The sequence below is a fragment of the Balaenoptera musculus genome, chromosome 2 (genome assembly GCF_009873245.2).
Source record: "Balaenoptera musculus isolate JJ_BM4_2016_0621 chromosome 2, mBalMus1.pri.v3, whole genome shotgun sequence".
NCBI classification, from domain to species: Eukaryota; Metazoa; Chordata; class Mammalia; order Artiodactyla; family Balaenopteridae; genus Balaenoptera; species Balaenoptera musculus.
The window spans coordinates 61061983-61081613 of NC_045786.1; the positions used below are offsets into that span (position 1 = coordinate 61061983).

At 52.3% G+C, this 19631-nt stretch overlaps 1 long non-coding RNA gene across 1 annotated transcript in view; it reads left to right on the forward strand.

The window, feature by feature from the left end:
• The window catches only part of LOC118890580, a 30815-nt gene extending 26505 nt beyond the window's left edge, over positions 1-4310 (forward strand). Inside the window, exons 3-4 of the long non-coding RNA XR_005018765.1 lie at positions 1957-2055; positions 4233-4310. This is a non-coding gene — a long non-coding RNA (uncharacterized LOC118890580). The remainder of the gene's footprint in view (positions 1-1956; positions 2056-4232) is intronic.
• The last annotated feature ends 15321 nt before the right edge of the window (positions 4311-19631 follow it).

Consider the following 19631-nt stretch of genomic DNA (forward strand, 5'->3'; position numbering starts at 1 on the left):
CTTGCCCCTCACTAGCTGTGTGACTTTGGGCAAGTCACTTAACTTCTCTGTGCCTTATTTATTGTGAGGGTTAAATAGATTCAGCCATACAAAACCACTTGGAGCAAAGCCTGGCACACAATAAGCTGTCAGGAAGTGTTAGCTGTTATCCTGGCACCTAGTTTCATTCCATCCCCCACCTGGGACGCCCCTCCTCTTGTCCAAATCCTCCCCATCCTAAGACTCCCCTGACCACTGAACTATTACAGACACTCCTCATCTCAATCCCTGCGGCACTCAGGGTTGAGCATCTGTGGGAAAGACTCATCTTCCCAACTGGTCCAGGTTTCCCTCTTGTGGTGTACCCCATCTCAGTAGCAGATCTAGGCACACTAGAGTGTCAAGAAATGCTTGGACTCCCCTCCCCTGCAGGACAGGCCAGCAATGGGAAGAAGAAGCTGTTAGCAACCCTGGAGACCAGCATGGATGGAGGCCAATAGAGCTAAGCAAGCATGGCCGCCATCCCGCTGGGAGCCAAGAAGTCCCTGTACCTGTGACATCACACCTTCACCCGTAAAAATAGCCGGGACGCCTTAGCAGCCTGGGCACAGCCTGCTCTGGGAGGTGACAGGTTATGAGTGTGAGTCAGCACATGCCGAATGGATGACACCCTTCCTTTCTGGCCCCAGAGCAGGGGAGACATACACCTCGGCGGAGGTCTCTTGAGACTGGGAGAGACAGGAGAGGCAGGAAGACAGACAGAGGCAGAGTCCAGATTTTCCATTGTAATTCTGGAAACTGGAGCCTGTCCGGATCCCTGTATGTGAATGCGAGGTCTTGCCCTGGCTCTGGAACTGGGTCTCTGCTCCTGCCCTTGCCCCCGCCCCTCCTGAGTCTGTCTCAGCTGCGGGAGTACCTAGGGCTGTTGGTGGCTGGGCAGGCAGAGGGCAGTGTGACAGAGGTTTAAGGAAGACAAACACAGATTAGTCAAGGACCGTCAGACCTAATTACATCTCCGAGAGCCTGACAGCGATATTATTTAGTCATTGGGCCCTTCTGAACCAGTTACACTGGACTCCACTGACGCCCATAGGGCCTCCCCTGGAGTGAGCCAGGATCAGAGTGGGTGCCCACCAGTCCTTCTGGGCTCAGCGAATGGCCCGGGGTGGGGAGGGGTATCTGCATGCACTCCCACCCTGTTAGGCTGCAGACAGTGGCAACTAGCAGGCTGGGGTCACTCTTGGGTCCAGGGCCCTCCAATCTTTCTGTTCCCCAGCATCTAGGTGGTTATGAGACACAGCAATGGCTTGGAGAAACACCCTGAACAGCCCCGCACACACGTGTGGGGTGTGTGTGTGTGTGTGTGTGTGTAGAAGCAATGGCTTGTGGCAACAGTCTGTGAGTCTCATGTGCCCTAAGGTGTGTGTGTGAGACTGAGCTTGGAGATGAGTGCTCAGAGGTGAATGTGGAATAGCTGGTGACAGTATGTGGGGGAGGGTGTCTATGTGTGTGCCTATGAGGGTGAAAGCTGGGGAGGCTTCCTGGAGGGGGAGACAGTGAAGGAGGCTCCTGAAACACATTATCTGGGCTAATCCCCTTTTTCCTCATATCCCATTTCTATCCCTCCTGGCAAAGAGTGGGGCCAGATAATTCCAAATGCCAAGGCTATTTAACTTGGGACCTCATTACAGAATTATTTTTTCCATCAGAAAATTTGCTGAAGCAAAATGGTGTTGGCTTCAGCAAATACTAAGCCAGTTTGCTTTCCCAGAGCTCACACTGGAAGGAGGGTGGTGAGGAGCCCGGGGCAGTGGGAGACCAACTGGGGACCCTTAATTGGCAGGGAGAACCCTCTGCAAGCAGCCTCACTCCCAGGAGGGCCTCACACTTCTCTGCCTTTGCCTGTGCCGTGCCCTCTGCCTGGAATGTTCTGCCTTGCCCTTGCCCACCTGATGTAAACAACTGCTCTGCCTTCAGGGATTGGTGTACCTGCCACCTCTGGGAAGCCGTCCGATCCCCTTGGCCTCATCACGCCCACAGCACCTACATCTTGCATTGCACCGATTCCTCTGAATGGTGAGTCTATATGTCACCCCCACGAAACTGGGGTTTCCTTGCAGAGAGGATTTTGTTCAATTCTCTAACCTTAGCACAGTAGCTAGTTTTTAAAAGTTAACACATATCGGCCACCTACTATGCACCAGGCACTTTACAAAGAGCACCTCTTTTATTCCTCAAAACAGTCTATGAGCTCAGTACTCTTCCCAGCGTCCCCATTTTATACAGGACTTTGAGACTCACCCTGTCTGGGAGAGGAGGTGGGCCTTGAAGCCATGCCTTTCTGACATCCATCAGAGTCCAAGGTCATCACTGTTATGTGGTACTGCCTCCCTGCAGACAGAGGTTCTGGACTCAAGGTCCAGAGGCCTGAGGTCCATGCTGGCCACACCACTTAGCTCTTTGTCATCTGAAGCCTTGGCTTCTCTGTCCATAAAATGCAAAGGCAGATGCCTCCAGCTTTGAAGGTCTATGCCAGTTAGTGGGAAAGGCAATAATTGTGCATTTGGGTCAACATCTTGTTTTATTTTATTTCTCACATCTTTATCGGAGCATAAATGCTTCTGTGAAGCATTATGTGTTAGTTTCTGCTGTACAACAAAGTGAATCAGCTATATGTATACATATATCCCCATATCCCTTCCCTCTTGAGCCTCCCTCCCACCCTCCCTATCCCATCCCTGTAGGTTGTCACTAAGCATCGAGCTGATCTCCTTGTGCTATGCTGCAGCTTCCCACTAGCCATCCATTTTACATTTGGTAGTGTATATGTGTCAGTGCTACTCTCTCACTTCATCCCAGCTCCTATGTGTCTGCATCTTTATTCCTACCCTGCCACTAAGTTCATCAATACTGTTTTTCTTTAATTCCATATATATGCATTAGCATTCAGTATTTGTTTTTCTCATTCTGACTTACTTCACTCTGTATGACAGATTCTAGGTCCATCCACCTCACTACAAATAACTCAATTTCATTCCATTTTATGGCTGAGTAATATGCCATTGTATATATGTGCCACATCTTCTTTATCCATTCATCTGTTGATGGACACTTACGTTGCTTCCATGTCCTGGCTATTGTAAATAGTGCTGCAGTGAACATTGTGGTACATGTATCTCCAGAATATATAAGCAGCTCATGCAGCTCAATATCACAAAAACAAACAACCCAATCCAAAAATGGGCAGAAGACCTAAATAGACATTTCTTCAAAGAAGACATATATATGGCCAACAAATACATGAAAAGATGCTCAACATCACTAATTAGAGAAATGCAAATCAAAACCACAATGAGGCATCACCTCACACCAGTCAGAATGGCCATCATCAGAAAATCTACAAACAATAAATGCTAGAGAGGGTGTGGAGAAAAGGGAACCCTCCTGCACTGTTGGTGGGACTGTAAATTGATACAGCCACTATGGAGAACAGTATGGAAGTTCCTTAAAAAACTAAACATAGAACTACCATACGACCCAGCAATCCCACTACTGGGCATATACGCTGAGAAAACCATAATTCAACATCTTTTTTTAAAGATTTTTCTCTCTGCTTTGTTTGTTTAATGACAGCCTTCTGCCCATGGCCTCTGGAAGCTTGACTGAGTGAAATAGGTATGTTTCCCTCCGGCAGGGAACAGAGCCCAGAGCTGGGGTCTCAGACACTGGGGTTCAGCTCCCACTCTGTGTGGTCTGCACCACCCAGCCCCAGGCCTGGTGACAGAGGGCAAGAGGAGCCAGCTGGCCACAGGGGCTGCGCGACAGGCACTGCTGACTACAGACAGCTCCCCTCTACCCCCATGTCTGAGAGGCCTGTCATCCTGAGTGTCCCTAAAACTCAGGCTGAATCCTACACAGATCCTCCCCAACCCCTCCGGAGGAGGCAGAAACCCAAGTCCCCAGCTGGGCAGGCAGCTACGGGAGGCAGTGCCCAGGGCGCTGGCTGCCTGAGCGCCCAGCTGTGCCCACACCGCCCCTGGGCACTCCCAGACAAACCCGCCCACACCACCCAGGCCCAGGACAAAGGAGCCCTGGAAGAATGAATCAATGGGCCCCGAGCCACTGCATCTGATCGCTTCCCACAGGGCGTGAATCTCTCTCCTCCCCCGCCCGCCCTCCTTCTTGTTCTGTCTCTGCTTCCTCTTCCCTCCCTCGCCACCTCTTTTCTTTTTTTCCCTCTCTCTCCCACACAGCTGCCTCGTAAGAACTCCAGACGACACTTCACAGCCCTGAAGCAGAGGGAAGGCCCCAGGGTCAAAGTCGTGCTGTTTGTTCTCAGTCAGAGAAAATTCTCACTGGAGGTGGTCACCCCAACTCAGGGTATCCGACCCCTGACCTGCAGGGACATGACTTTCTCATCAGCCTTTAACCTCTGATTAAGGTCTCAAACATAGCTGGGAGTTTGTTGAGTTGTAAAGTCATCCACTATACACACACACGCAGACACACACACGCACAAGCACACACATGCACACATCACACCCACCTCATTGGGCCAGAGGCTAAGTGGATGTATGGGTGGATGCTCAAGAGATGGAAAGGTAGGTGCCACCACGCGTGGACAAACGAGGCTGGCTTGGTAACTGAAGGCATGACGGGAGGGAGGCTGGGGGTGATTGGGAGAACAGAAAGTTGGTGAACAGAAAGATGAAAACAAGTGTTTTGCATTGTCTATACTTGGAGGTGCTGATGAGCCCACTGGGGGCTAGGCTGATATCCTTGCAACGTGGTTATGACGTGCCAGTGTGTGCATGGGAACCAAGAGATCACCTAAAAATTCATGATTGGTCAACTTGGGCAGCTTCCATGATCCAGGTGATCTCTGAACAATCTCAGGTCAACAGGACGGGAAGGTGACAGTAATTCAGTAGAGAGACGAAGGCCATAGAAAGGTGAGGGACTGGCCTAGAGCTCGGGTCGAAAACTTTTCCTATAAAGGATCACGTCATAAATAATTTAGGCTTCGCAGGCTACACAGTCTCTGTTGCAACTACTCACTTCTGTGGCTGTAACACAGATGTAGCCATAGATCATAGGTAACGAATGAATGGGCTGTGTGTCATTAAAACTTTCTTTGGGGGGAGGCTGAAATTTGAATTTCGTATAATTTTCACATGTCATGAAATATAATTTGTCTTTTGATTTTCAATCATTTAGAAATGTAAAATTCATTCTTAGCTCTTGAGCCATACAAGAACAGGCAGTGTTTGGCCTGCAGGCCATAGTTTGCTGACCCCTGGGGTAGAGGGTGCCTGAGACAGATCAGGTGCCAGGGTGGGGCAGAAGCATCAGGCCGTTGGACAGCAAATCACACAGCCAACCCCCCGCCCCACCCCAGCTCTCTAACTCAGATTCACCCAGGGGGCTTCTGGTCACCTTCTCTTGGAACTTGCTTTCGGAGAGAGCAGACAGACCTGGAAGTTTATGAGCACCCAGACCCCTCAGAAGTTCGATTTCTCACTGTGAATTACCAACCCAGCATTTTTCATGATCATTTGACTTCTCCTGTTACTTGCCTACTGAGAGAGGCTCTGTTCTGCCAGGGCAAATATCCGCTCCACTTGAGTAGCATTTCTTATTATAAATTAATAAGTTGGCATCAGGGTGTGTATATAAAAATCAATCCCTGTGAGCTTGGTAAATGTAAGTCTGTCGCAGAGAGGTGACTCTCCTTAGCACCCAGCTCACCAAAGCAGATTCCTGTGGCTCCAAGGCTTGCGGCCAGGCCCTCGGAAATGCCACCTGGAGAAGCCTCCAGGCTGCCCCCCGGGGTGCTCGTGGGGAGCCTCTGCTGTGCTCCACTGTCTGCCTCTTTATTGTGCAGGTAGCTGGCTGGAATGGGTGGCTGGATAGAGGCGGATGGGTAGATGGATGGGTAGGATGAGTGAAGGGGTAGGTGATGCATGGGAGACTGGTGGGTGGGAGGATGGATGGATGGATGGGTGAAATCCACAGATTTCTGGGTTCAGGTGCCCAGAAAGAGTGGCCCTCGTGGGCATGGAGGGTGACGAGGCAACCACATACGCCCCAAGAGGTAAAGGTAGAGTCAAGAACTAACATGTGTTAAGACCTGCCACGTGCCAGCAGTGAGTACGGGACTGGTTCCCTCTCCCCTTGCGGTCCCTGCCGCTCTCCATATTCTCGTGACCTTGTATTCCGGAGCTCGATCTTAACAGGCCTTACTCAGGCCCTTTCTGGTTCAATTACTAATGTAGAGACAACTCTCCTATGGTACCAGGGCTTGCTGGAGCTGGGGGTCTCCTCCCACACCCTCTCATCTCCAGCCCTTGGTTTATTTAGAGTAGGTGCAAAGGGTTTTTGCCCTAAACCTTACTTCAGGATCAGATTCCATCTCAAGAGGATTTTGTAATAATTTAGGCTTCCAAAATGGGTCCCCAGCCCATTCACTGGTCTTTCCCCCCACTTCCCTCCTTCAAAGCAGTGCTGAATCCATCCCTACCTTTGGCCCATTAGGGGTCAGGCTCAGATTTCCCCTTCCCATCCGCAGATCTACAGGTCCTTTCCTCTAGGAAGCCCTCCCTGGTTACTCCCAGTTGAGTCCCATCTCCTAAAGGATGTTGCAGCTCTGAACTTCAAATCACACAGAGACACGTAGTAGGCTGTGGTTTCCGTGTGTGTGTGTGTGTGTGTGTGTGTGTGCGCGCGCGTGCGTTGGAGGGCGCTCCCCTTGGAGCTGAGCTGGGATGAACCCCCATAGGTGCTGAGCAGCGACCAGCACAGGCCGACTGCTCCATCTTAAATGAGGAGCCGATTAATTTTCCCAGCAAAGCTTCCCTCAGTGGACACGCTGAGGATGTGCTAAGGGAGGCTGACTGGCCCATTGGAGGAGGGAACTGCCAGGAAATAAACAGTGAGCACGGCTATTATTACTTTTTTTGTTTTTAATTTATTCCCTGCTTAGCTTCTGATAGGCTCCAAGATGACTAAATAAACCCAGGAATTGACTCCCCACTCCCCAAAACTCCATCTTCAGCAAGGGAGAGCTCGGTCTGCGGCATAAATTAGCAGAAGCCCGAGTGTAAAAATATGATTCTGTGAACAAACAAAGGCCTCCAGTCATGAGACCAGCAGCGGCTGAGTTGTTCCCACTGCCACCGGCTCTGTTTCCAAGCAATTAAAGGCAGAGGGAGAAGAGACGGGCGGGCCACCCCGGCGGGGCCAGTAGGGAGGCAGGCGGCAGGGGCAGACCCCAGGGCTCTGCTGCAGCCCACAAGACCCTTGGAGCTGCTGCTGGGGCTGGCCTGGCAGGCAGGAGACCTGGTCTGTCTGGCCTCAGGCTCCGAGGGACCTCCGGGCATGGTTTTTGCCTACTGGCCTCAGTTTCTTCATCTTTAAAATGAGCATAATTTAAAAAAAAAAAGGTTGGGGGGGGAGTTCCCTGGCAGTCCAGTGGTTAAGACTCTGCATTCCCAATGCAGGGTACCCGGGTTTGATCCCTGGTCGGGGAATTGGGATCCCACATGCCACATGGCATGGCCAAAAAATTAAAAAATAATAATTAAAAAAATGAGCATAATAACTCCTGGTGGCTTTCTCACAGACATGCCATCAGGAGCAGACAAAATAAAGGGAGGGTGTGAAAGGGTTTGAGGAAAGGCAGAGGTACGTCAGGGGTGATTGCTGGGCCTTGTAGCAAGCCAAGGGGCTGCCCGGTAGGGTGCATCCCACCAGAGACCCCCCTTCCTGTTCACAGTCCCACTCACACCCAGACTAGAGACCTCAAAAGTGAGGCCCAAGGAGGTTGGGTCTGGCCCAAGGTCACTTTCTGGAAATCGAGCCGTGTCAGCCAGACATAGACGCCAGCGGCCTCCCGCTCCCCCTTATAGTCAGAGCCAGAGTGCTGAGGCCGGGGGGCGAGCTGGTGTGGGCTACCTGGGCCTGGTTCACCCGGCTGATCTCCGTGGCAGACTGGGCAGCCCACAGCACGGCACCTGCCAGGTCGGTTTAGGCTAAGACCACCCTCATCAGAGCCCAAAGGCATCAGTTCTCTGGCCTCGTGCAGTAAGATTCTGACCACTCAGATCCTAAAAGTGCCCATTATGAGCAAGGGCACTGGGGACCCTGGGATGGTAAGACATGATCTCTGTCTCCCAAGGGCTCCCAGACTGGTGCTGGTGACAGACTCACGGGCTACCTTCATGACCAGCATTGGATGGCACTTCCCCTGCCCAAATTGCCACATCAGAGACTCCAGAAATGCTAGAGGACAGAGCCAACCTTCTCTGTGCACGGACTCAGGGGCACGGGCTTGTCCTGCTCTCTCGGGCCTGTCCTCGGGCTCCGGATCCACGGAGCCTCCTCTCTGTGGAGCGTGGCAGTGAAGAGACAGGTACCCATACCCTCCTGGAGTTTACATTCAAGTGAGGCCAGATAAGCATTAAGCAAAATGAAGTATAGGATGGTGGTAGGTGCAATGGAGAAAAATAAAGCAGGAAAGGGGGTTCGGTTTTCAATCAGGTGGTCTAACTTAATCCTTAAAATAGCCCTCATTTGACAGCTGAGGACACTGAGACTGAAAAGGTAAGTAACTCGCCCAAGGTTAGACAGTGAGGAAGGGAGGAGCTAGGACTTAAACCAGAATGTTCTGATGGGGGAGCTCTGCTCTAAACTACCAGGCAACCATGACTCCAAATGACCCCACAGCAGACAGAAAGCTATCTGGATGGAGGCCCCAGCAAGGAAGCTAACGGACTGAGGAGTTCTGTTTATTCTGTGCAGTCAGGAGGGCTTCTCATAGGAGGAGGAAGCACTTGAGGCTGCAGGGGAGAAGACCCTGCTGTCCCCATCAGAGGCTGCACTGAGCCTGGGGGAGGGTGCTGGTACAGGCGGAGGCTGCCTCTGTTTCCCTGCCGACCAGCCTCCCCTCTGCCCGGACGACCTGCCACATTCTCTACCCAACCCCGGCCGGCCTTACAGAGCCAACCTGGCTTGGGAGGCAGGCAGAGATGAGAATCCCTCCTGTGCCAGAGTCTATGGCAGGCCCACAGCCAGCCCGAGACTGTGGCTCCTCCTGGTTGCCTGCACGCAAGAGTGGAACCTCCAGCCCTGCGCTCTGGGCAGCAGCCTGTTGGCCCAGCAGAAAGGCTGCTGGGGGAAGTTTGGCTGAAAAAATGGAGAGTGAGAGAATTGATTTTTTTTTTTTTTCAGCTACACAGTCATAAACATAAACTGGAAGATACATCTCTTCCTTTATGGGAGACAATCAAAAACACAATACAAGTTTATAGAGGGAATGTGTCTTTCTTACACGGGATGTTTTCCCCCAAACATTTGGCAGCCTGAAACCACTTCATTCCAGAGATAAGTAATCAAGTGGAAGAGAAAGGGTGGGGTAGGAAGAGAGAACCCAGGGTTTTATGAGCCAGAGGCCCTAGTCAGTTAGGAAGAGGTGGCTCTCCCTCCATTTCTCGCTCCCCTGGAGGCCCCGTGCAGTCTGAGCTGAGCCCAGGGTCCCGGAGTCAACCTTTGGCAGTCAAGAGTCTGGTTCATCACCACACTAATTCTTTCAGTGCAGCTTCCTTGGGCAGCTCCTCTGTGCCAGGCCTGGTGCTGGGAGCTGAGGACAGACAGATCAGACCCGCTCCTCACCCTTGAGAAGCCAGCCAGCCGAGAAAAAAGGATATGTACACCACTGATGCTGACCACAGGCAAAATGAATTCAGAGGATGTGGAGGTCTTGTCCTTCCCCTCCTCCTAAGTCTTTTCTTCTTCTCTCTCCACTGCACTCCAGGGCACCCAGCTAGGCACCTGCCAGGAACTGCTCCATAAAGCTTGCCCTCTGGATCCCTGAGGCAGGGGCTTCTTTGGCAGCAGCGGTGCCCAGAATTTGGTGGCTCCGAACGTAACGCACCTAATCCCCCTGCAGCAGAAGCCAATTCTGGCTCGGCCGCATTTAGGAGTGGGCAGTTCTATGCCAGCTCAGTGTACACCTCAAGCACCTGCTGTCAGTCTTTCCACTTTCTTTCTGATGCCACAAGAGCCTGCTGGACTCTTGAGCAAGTGCCATCCGGGCAGGCAGAGGAGTGAACACCCCTCTGGGGCAACCCCCCAGCCAATGGGGGATGGGAGCCAGTGGATAACTGTTCCAGCCTTCCATCTTTTCGGCAGACAGTTGAAGAGGTCTCAGGGGAGTAGAGCCCCAAACCCCACCTTGGCTTCTCTGCTAATGCTCCTTTATATCAGCTTTTCTGCCTTTCCCCCTCTCTCTTTCCCCACTCCCCTACTCCTGCTTCCTGAGATTCCCTCCCAAATACACCACAAGCACCCAAGTCCTGGTCTCAAGTTTTGCTTTCAAAGGAACTCAAACTAAGAAAGCCTCTCTAACTCCCACTTCCATACTCCCCAACATACAATCTCTCTGGCCTGCCAAGCGCCTCTAGAATTGCTCAAGACACATAGATCCTCAGGGCAAAGGAGCAGAGCCCAGTCTCGGCCGGGGCAGAGAGGACAGTGGGCCCTCCTCCCAGAAGCTGTCCCTGCCTCCTCTTCACCCTGACCAGATAGTGAGGCTGGGGGCCCAATGGATGGATGTGGGGTGGGGCTCAGCTCCACCACCACCACCCATGGGACGTTGTGACCTTGGATGAGTCGCTTAACCTCCCCAGCCCCGTTTTTTCCGTCTGTCAAGTGAAGATAATAACACCACGTTGAAGAGCTGTGAGAACTAAATGAGATTGTGTGGAAGTAAGAAGCACGATCCAGACTGGAAAACATGAACCACTGTTTGTACGAATTTTGTCTCCCTAAACAGACTGCCAATTCCTTGAAGGCGAGGGCCTTCTTTATTTTTTCCTGTCTCCTCCACAGCACCAGCATGAAGCTGGTGCACAGGAGGCTCTCACTGAAAACTCCCTGGGTGGGGCGGGGGTGGGCCCCGGGCCCTGGCTCCTCTCAGACTGGCACTGGCGAGGGGCTGGGGGATGGCACCGGCTCTGAGCGTGCCCTGGACAGCACGGAGCTGGCCTGGCCCCCTGCCCGGGGCCAGCGGGAGGACAAGTGGCTTCCCAATCTGGGAATGGAGGGGGAGCTGGCCAGAACCCCAGAGATGTGGCACTAGCTGGCACAGCCAACCCCACCCTCATAAAAAATCCAGGATGACAGTGTTGGGGGCTTCCATCAGCCCTGGGCTCTCTTTGAATAAAGGGAAAAAATTGGCCTCCACTCTGAGACCAACTGCATTCGACATCTGGCAGCTCAAAGTGAAGTGACTCATGCAATCCTGAGATACAAGGAAGTGGGGGGAGGAGGGGGAGAAGGAGGAGAAGAAAATCACACAGAGGGAGGGAGGGTACGCGGGCGATGCGATGCGTCCCCAGACAAAAGACTCAGCCGCCAGGGTGGAAAGCAAAGGCTGGTCCTGTGTCCATATGGCCGATGAGGAACTGTCTAGCCTTTGTTCTGCTCACCCAGCCTTGGGCCTGGTGTCAGAACCTCTGGCACCAGGCACTGCTGACCTAAAGAGACACAGATTCTGACGAGCCCAGGCAGGATATGGAGTGAAGCTACAGGTAGTGAGCAGCCTGTCACTGGAGGCATGTAAGAGAAGCTGGGTAGGGGTGTGTTAAAGGCTCTGGCCTAATAACCACACGTGCTTGTCTGACCCAGAGATGATCCACGAAGGGCTGGGGAGGGGGCTGATCTGGGGGGTGGATGAAGTCATGGAGGTTAAGGGGCACCTAATCTCATGCCTAAAGCCTGGTCGTCCCACTCCAGGAGAAGAAGCCATCTCTCTGCCATTCAGGTGACGAGGGCAGGCAGGACGGAGTGGAGGGGCCCTGCTTTGGCTTCCCCTGGAGACCAGAGCTTAGTGGCCTTCTCCTCTCCAGCATGATTGCTCTGGGGGAGGGGGAAGGGGGAAGGATCGAAGAGCAGCCTGTGATACACTCATCACCTCGGGGAGCTCAGAGCATGGCAGGGGAGGAGCACAGGCCTGTGGAAGATAGAAGAAGAAATCCCGATTTCACACAGTCCCATCATTTCAGCAGAACAGACTCAGGCTGAGAGGCACTCAAGGAAGTGAGAGGTTGGCAGGTGGGGGCGATCTTGGAAGAATTCTTGGAGGAAGCAGAGCCTGGGGCTGGGTCCAACCACAGATAAAGGTCCAGCCAATACAAGGGAGATTTGGAGAGATAGAAAGGAAGGGGGAGGTCATTCCTGGTGCGGGGGCTGCTGAGCAAAGGTGTGGACTGAAAAAGAGTTTTGCCTGCGAGGGGCCAAAGCAAGCAGTCAGGGGCCAGGAGGTCCGCCTCTGTCCTTTCTAGGCCTTAGTTTATGCCTCTCTCGAGGATCTATGTTTTCAGGGTTCCTCCTGGATGGTTGGAAACATCAGACAATGTTTCCTGCCTGCTGTTCCCCTGGGAGGGCCACACACCAGCAGAAGGAGGTGGGGAGGCCGGCGAGCTGCCCTTCCCTCCCCGGACCTCCTATTTCCCACGAGCACAAGGTGTGTTGGGCCACTTGATCTGTGAAGGCCCTTTTAGCCCAACTATTCCCAGATTCTCAGGTCCCGCACTCTGAGAGCTCCACACTCTGACAGGCTTGGAGTCCCAGGCAGTCCATCCCCAGCCTCCTCCTTGGCCCAGCCACATCCCCACATGGTCCAGGCCACTCCTGGGCAAGGGGAAAGGCAGATGGGGAAACTGAGGCTCAGACCAGGCACATGCCTTACTCCAGATAAATATCGAGCTGCTTGTGGAATGGGGGACCAGAGCTCACATCTGTCTCCCCCTCCAAGTGGATGAGATATAGGTGGCTGGGCAGAATGCACGAGTGAGTCTAGCCAAGGATACTAGTGGCACTGACAGCCCCTGTGGGTCACAGTGTTGGCCTCTAGAGGTCAAGCGGCCAGGGTGGGAGAAGGGGCGGCCCCTCCTTCCTATAGTTAGGAGGTCCCACCACCCAGAAGGAGCCCCAGAGCAGCTACTCACTCCCCAAAACTAGTGCTAAGGTGCTAATTGCTTCCAACTAGGGTGACCAACTCATCATAGTTTGCCTGAGGCTTTCCTTGTTGTAGCACCAAAAGTCCCACATTCCAGGGAACTCCTCAGTTTCAGGCAAACCTGGACAATTGGTCAGCCCGCTTCCAAGTTGCCCTGCATCCACCCCCCCAGCTGAGTACAGTTTAGGCTCTAATCTCTAATCAGTCACCTAGGCCACCTCTGCTGGGCCTGGGCCTCCCTGGAAAGAGCCCTGGTCTCCTGTGAGGGTCCCCAGAGGCCTTCTACCCCAGAAAGCTCCTGCTTCTGGGCGCTGCTCCAGTAGAGGGCTATAATTGGCCAGATGGAGCCTGTGGCTCTGTCCTGTCGGGACCTCTATGGTCATAATGAGATACTGACAAACGGGACTTTTCAGGTAGCCCTCCCCAGAGGACAGGCCAAAGTGCCGGCCTCTGGCCACCAAAGGGGCAGCCCAGGGCCCGAGGTGGAACTACTCTGCCACGGCATCCTCGGGTAACTGGTCAGAGTGCCCAGCCAGGCTCGGCCTGCCCTCTGGCCACCTCCTCTGCTGGCTCAGTGCCCAGCCCAGCAGGGGCCGAGCATCTCTAACTGGGTCACCCCCACCCCCACCCCCACCATCATGCCTTCACTAGTGATAGTGTTTCAGCTGCAATTAAGAATTTCAAGTTGCAATTAAAAATTAATTGGAAACCGTAGGTTGTTTATGTCTCTCTGACCTCCATCACCTGGCTGGGGGCGGGGGTGTGGAGGAGGAAGGACAGGTGAGAGAGGAAGGCTTTTCAGAGCAGTTAGCCGTGGGAGGAAGGGCCTCTGAGCTGGCCTAAGTTGCACTGGAGCAGATTTCTCCTCGAGGCTGAAAGGAATGACATCAACCTGTGGGCCTTGAATGCCACCGTCCCTGGGTTCTTTGAGAGCCCAGAGCACGGGGGTCTGTGGATGGAAGAGAAGAGAGAGTGGAAGAAACGCACGTGAGGGAACAGGTGGCAGAGCCAGGACTGGAGGTAAAGGTTGGGGTGTCCTGAGTTCATGGTTGCTTCCTCGAGTCCCTGACCTGAGGGCAAGGAAGTGGGACCAGGTAGGTTAACGTCCTCAGAGCCCCACAGAGAGGCGCCAGGTGCAGAGTGAGAAGTATGAAGACTTCTGGTATCTCTGAAATGGCCCACATACTCTCTGGTCCTAGGTCCCGCTGGCCAGACCCATGGATGAGGTTCTCCCACATGCTCTTAGGCAAAAAGACTGAATTCACATTCCTTGGTCTCCCACCAGGGCTGGGTCTGTGATCTCTGTACTTTCAGATGAGGGCATTCCTCCCATTCAGTTCCCTGCGGACACAGAGATCAAGGTCCCTTTAGCATTGTGTTATCTTAGTCTCTGCCCTCAGGTGGCCTCTGTCCCCCCTGCATCTATCCTTCTCAAGGCTTGCTGCCCCCAGCTGGTCCTTCCAGGTCCAGGGTTCCCTCTTCCTCCAGGAAATCCCCTCTAGTTCCTACAGGCTGCTGCCTTCTCTGAGATCCAGAGCACTTCCTGTCTACGACCCTCCATGGACCCAGATTTTATCCCATCTGTACTGGTAATAAACCAGGCTGTGTGAGTCTATTTTCCCCTAGGACTTGGCAAGGGCAGGTCCTAGGTTCTCTTCTATTCCATGATGCAGAAATTTGGTCTAACAGCACTAGAAGCAAAAAGGCTGTCAATAAAGCAAATTATAGATGCCAGATCATGGGTTTACACCCTCAAAGCTCCAGAAACAGTGAGCCACAGTGACTAAAACCTGGGGTGGTAGACTAAGGAGATGGTTGAACTCCTTTCTTAGAGAATGTCTGTGACTGCTTCTCCCGCACTGAAATTTTGTGCAAAATAATGTGTGTGTGTATGTATGTACCCACATGTGCCTATGCCTGCTTACAGATACATGTGCCTGTGGAGTGGGGTCCCATCTTTGATCACATTCTCAAAGGGGTCAGTGCATTAGTTAGGATTTGCATTCAGCTGCTAATAACAGAAACAGTGGCTTAAGCAAATTAGAGGTTCATTCTCTCAAATGAGACATCTGGATTTAAGCAGTCCAAGGTGGTGTTGTAGGTCTCTCATGATCAGGGATCTGTGTTCCTTCTATCTTTTGACCCACTATCCTTACCATATAGCATTCATCTTCAAGGGTACAAAATGGCTACTTGAGCTCCAACCATCACATCCACATTCCAGGCAAGGAACAGAAATCAGGCGGATAGTGTAAAAGGGCATGTGTCATCTGTCTATCTTCCCCTTAAGGAATATTCCAGCCGTCCACACTACAACTTCTGCTTATATGTCATTGGTGACCTCTAGGTGCAAGGGAGGCTGGGAAATGTAGTCTTCCAGCTGGGTATCTTGCTACCTGGAATAAAACGGAGGTTCTGTTACTAAGAAAAAAGGGAGAGAATGGGTATTGGGAGTGCAATAAGTGGGCCGTGTCACATCCAGCAACCCCAGCAAGCCAAATAAGCCCCAAGACCTTGAGGCTGGTGTGGGCCAAGATGTTATGTCTTTCAGGAAGGAGAGGGACTCCACATAGGTCCAGGGCCACCCCTGAGCCACCACCTCCCTGTTCACAAAGAGTAGGAGGCCAAAGGTTACTTGAGCAGGTGCTCGGCAGAGCTGCCTCTTAGCTGGAGTTTATGGCTATGCAGGAGAGAGTGGGAGGAGGATTGGCCAGGTGAGGCCTGGGCCCTGAGATAGGGAGACAGATCAGGGACTTAATTATTTCATTCTTGTATTTGTTGTTTCATTTTGCATCTAAATTGCAGGCCTCCAAATTACCCTTCTAGGAGGTGGCGGGCACCACGACAGCCCCCCTTCCTCAATTCTTTTCTAATGAAACACCTTTGCCTGCCTCTAGCTCCTGCCAGGAGAGGTACAGGATGCTGCCCAGAGCCTGCAATCACCCTGCTGTTTTAATTAGGAAAGAGGTATCTTCTGAGGATGTCCATAGTAAGGCTGGTAATTAGGGAGCAAAGCAACTGCCTGCTTTTTCAAAACTGACTTGGATACCTTGGAAGGGACTGCCTTGACCAGTGCTGTTTGGAGTCTCATTAACAAACTTGTTTTGAGCACTTAAGACTCTCCCCATCCCATCACCCATGACACAAGTAACTACAAATGGGCTAAAATTTTGAAGGAGAATGCAGGATGGAAGGGGACCAGCCATAACTTGATGGATCGACCAGTGGGAGAGATGGAGGAGGAGGAGCCCTCAGCCCCTCTCCTGGAGATCTAGGCCAAGGAGAGACAGGGCTCAGCCTCATGGGACAGTAATAGAAGCACATTCATTCAACCAATGTTTACTGAGCACCTGCTGTGTGTCAGGCTCAGTTCTAGGCCTGGGGATGCCTCAGTGAATAAAGCAAAGACCTGCCCTTATGGAGCATACACTCTAGCTGGCAGAGACAGACAGTAAACAATTGAGCAATTCAGTAAAAGTGCTATAGAGAAATGAAGCAGGCTAAGGAAATATGGAGGGATGGAGGGGAGGGGGTGGGAACATTGCTCTGTGCTACTGGCTGATCAGAAACCGTGCCATTTGAGATGAGATGGAAAAGCAGTCATGGAGTAAGTCTTCAGAGTCATCTAGGCATAAGGGCTATAACAAGCAGAAGAAACCACAAGTGCAAAGGCCCAGAGATGTGGGTGCGCCCAGCATTTGCTGAGAAGCAGCAAGGAGACCGGTGTGGCTGGAACAGAATGAGGGAAGAGGAAAGGAACAGGAGGGGAGGTCAGGTTGGTAAGGAGAGACAGGTCATCGAGGGCCTTAAAGGCCACAGTGAGGACACAGGGTGTTGAGCCTGCTGCAGTGTGGAGAGTAGGCTGGAGAGGGCAAGGGGAGGAGCTGGGAGACTGGTTGGGAAAATATTACAACAATCACAGGAGGTAGTGAGTGTTTTGGTCAAAACTGTCAGGTATATTTGATTTAAAAAGAACACGAAATGGTCTATGCATGAAAAATTTACTGGCTCACATAAAAGACTAAGTTTCAGGAATAGTTGAATCAGTGGCTCAGCTGAGGTCATCGGGAATCACAGGGAATTCCTCTGTGCCACCACCCCTTGTGATGGCAAATAGTCCCCAGTAGTTCCCAATTTATCAACTTAGCAATTGCAGTGGAGGGCACCTCTTTCTCAGTGGTTCCTGCAAGAGTCCCAGAGCAGGATCTCGTTGGCCCAGGATGGATCATGTGACCACCACTGTGACTCTAATTGGCTAGGTCCGAGTGATGTGCCCATTCTTAGAAGCATAGGGGTGAGGTCAACTCCACCCAGACCTCATAGACTGAAGTGAGAGAAGGGAAGTTTCACAAAAGGAAAAGATGGCTATGGTTTCCAGAAGAAGGGGGGAACTGATGGTGGGAGAGCAAAAACAACAGGTTCGCTTTACATGGCATACACAGAACAGAGCCAGGCTGGGGGCACAGCTGTTATTAGAGGAAAGAAAGGGAAGGAAAGAGAAGGAGAGGGAGGGAGGGAGGAAGATTCAAACCTAGAGGACTTGTTCCAGGGGGTGATTAAGGAGAAAAGGGCCATCAGCGACGGCCTCCTGGAAGAGGAGGGACTGATTCAGAGGCAGGAGAGGACTTTGCGTTTGGGCAGGGAAGGGCCGGACCGATCCGTTGCGCAAGCAGGCTCAGAGCCTGGGGGGCTAACTGCAGCAAGAAGACACCGAGTAGACAGGGTGAGCCTGCCTGTGCCTACCGCATGCCCTTGGAATATGTCCCACCAACGGCCTCCCTGGCCACCTTTCTATTTGTGGAGCAGTAGGCAGTCATCACACCCCATGTTAGACACGGCTGCTGTTCTAAATGGATTCTTGCAAATGATTTAATCACCCACATTAGCACTCCTGGCTCCCACGTGGGGGCCCCGGAGCATCTCCTCTCACATCAGCCCTGGCAGAAGCTTTTCTGAAGGGGCTGCTGCCCAAATCACTGCAATTGACGCAGGCCGCAGGTACATGAAGTGGTCTCCAAAGAACTGTTCCTGCCCCTGGCAGCGGGGCACAAAAGGATTCACTGGAGTGTGGAAAGAAAGTTATAGAACTTCCATTTAGATTTGATTTTTTAAATCTGATCCTTTTAAAATTACTATTTTGTATCCATTTTATAACAAACAGAATACATTAGCACAGAAATACAAACATATAATTTACGAATGAATTAATATCTGTATATACTGGAGGTGTCCTTAAATTTTTTACTGATAGGAGTGGGCTGTCAGAAACATTTGGGGTCTACTAGTGCAGGTAATAATAGCTAACAATTATGCGGAACTTGCCACGTTCTAGGTCCTGTGCCCAGTGCTCGTCTACTCCCCCCAGCAGCCCATTCTTACAAATAAGGAAACTGGAGCACAGAGAGGTTAAGTAACTCGCTCCAGGCTACTCAGCCTGGAAGATGCAGGGCTGGGATTGTCCCCAGTGTTCTTGCTTGGAATCCATGATGCTTTTCTGATTAGACTGGGGTCTTGGGACAGGAAGAGGGGATCTGGGATTACTGAGTATATCCTTTGTTTCTGACAAGATAGCCACTAAGCCACCCAAGATCAGTGGCCCAGGTCCCAAAGGAGCCCCCCAGGGCCAGCACATTCCTGCCTCTCATAGCTCTCTCTTGCCAACCCACCTGTGTCATCCCCATCACCCCCATTGGATTTCAGCCCTTTTCTCCTCTTGGAAAATGGAGAGGAGATATCAGTTTTGTTGGCTGGAGTAGGGAGGGCTGGCCGGTGGTTGGAATTCTGTCCTCTTAGAAAACATCCAAATGGAGGAGAGGGGGAGGAAAGAGGAAGCCAAAAAAAATGAAAGAATCCTGGAGTCTTGTGATGGAGGGGCTGAGAAGCCGGCCAGGGGGCTGCTGGCAAAGTGAGAAAGAGGCTTGTGGAGCCCAGGCAGCAAGTGGGAGAGGGCATATGGGAAGAAACCAGCAAGCTGCCGTCTAGAAGCCTGGGGTCTTCAGCTCAGATCTGGCAACTGAAGGGGCCAGGGCTGCAGGACTGATGTGTCCCGCAGAGAACACAGGCTGCAGCCAATCAGAGTTCCCCGGGCCTCGGAGAAAAGTCGAGGGTCGTCAAAGGAGTGAGACACCTGCCCCGAAACCTTCCCTACCCCAAGCCTTCCTGCCTCCAGCTAAGGTCCCCAGGACTCAGTGGCTCTCTTGGCTAGGGCTGAGCAGGCGGGCTGGCCCTTTGACTCTCTGACCCTCCTCTGAATCAGGAGGGCAGTGGTGGGGCCAGCCATAGCGTGGTGAGCCCCGGAGACTCCTGTACAATGATGCGGACATGTGCGTGTGGACGTGTGTATAACGGAGGCTAACGTTTCCTGACACAGTGTGCCAGGCTCAGAGCCAGCGGCTTTGCATCTCATTCAGCCTTCCCAGCCTACGAGGCACATATCCTTATCCTCATTTACAGGTGAGCAACTCAAGGCTTAGAGTCCAGGATGTTGCCCAAGTGAGAGTTGGCAAGTGGTGAGTCAGGATTTGGACCCAGCCTGTCTGATTCCACAGCCCCTTCTCTTAAGGATTACCTTACACTGTTCCCAGCAGGTAGTCCCAGAGCCCCTGGAACCTTGCTCTAAGGAAAGTCAAGTTCT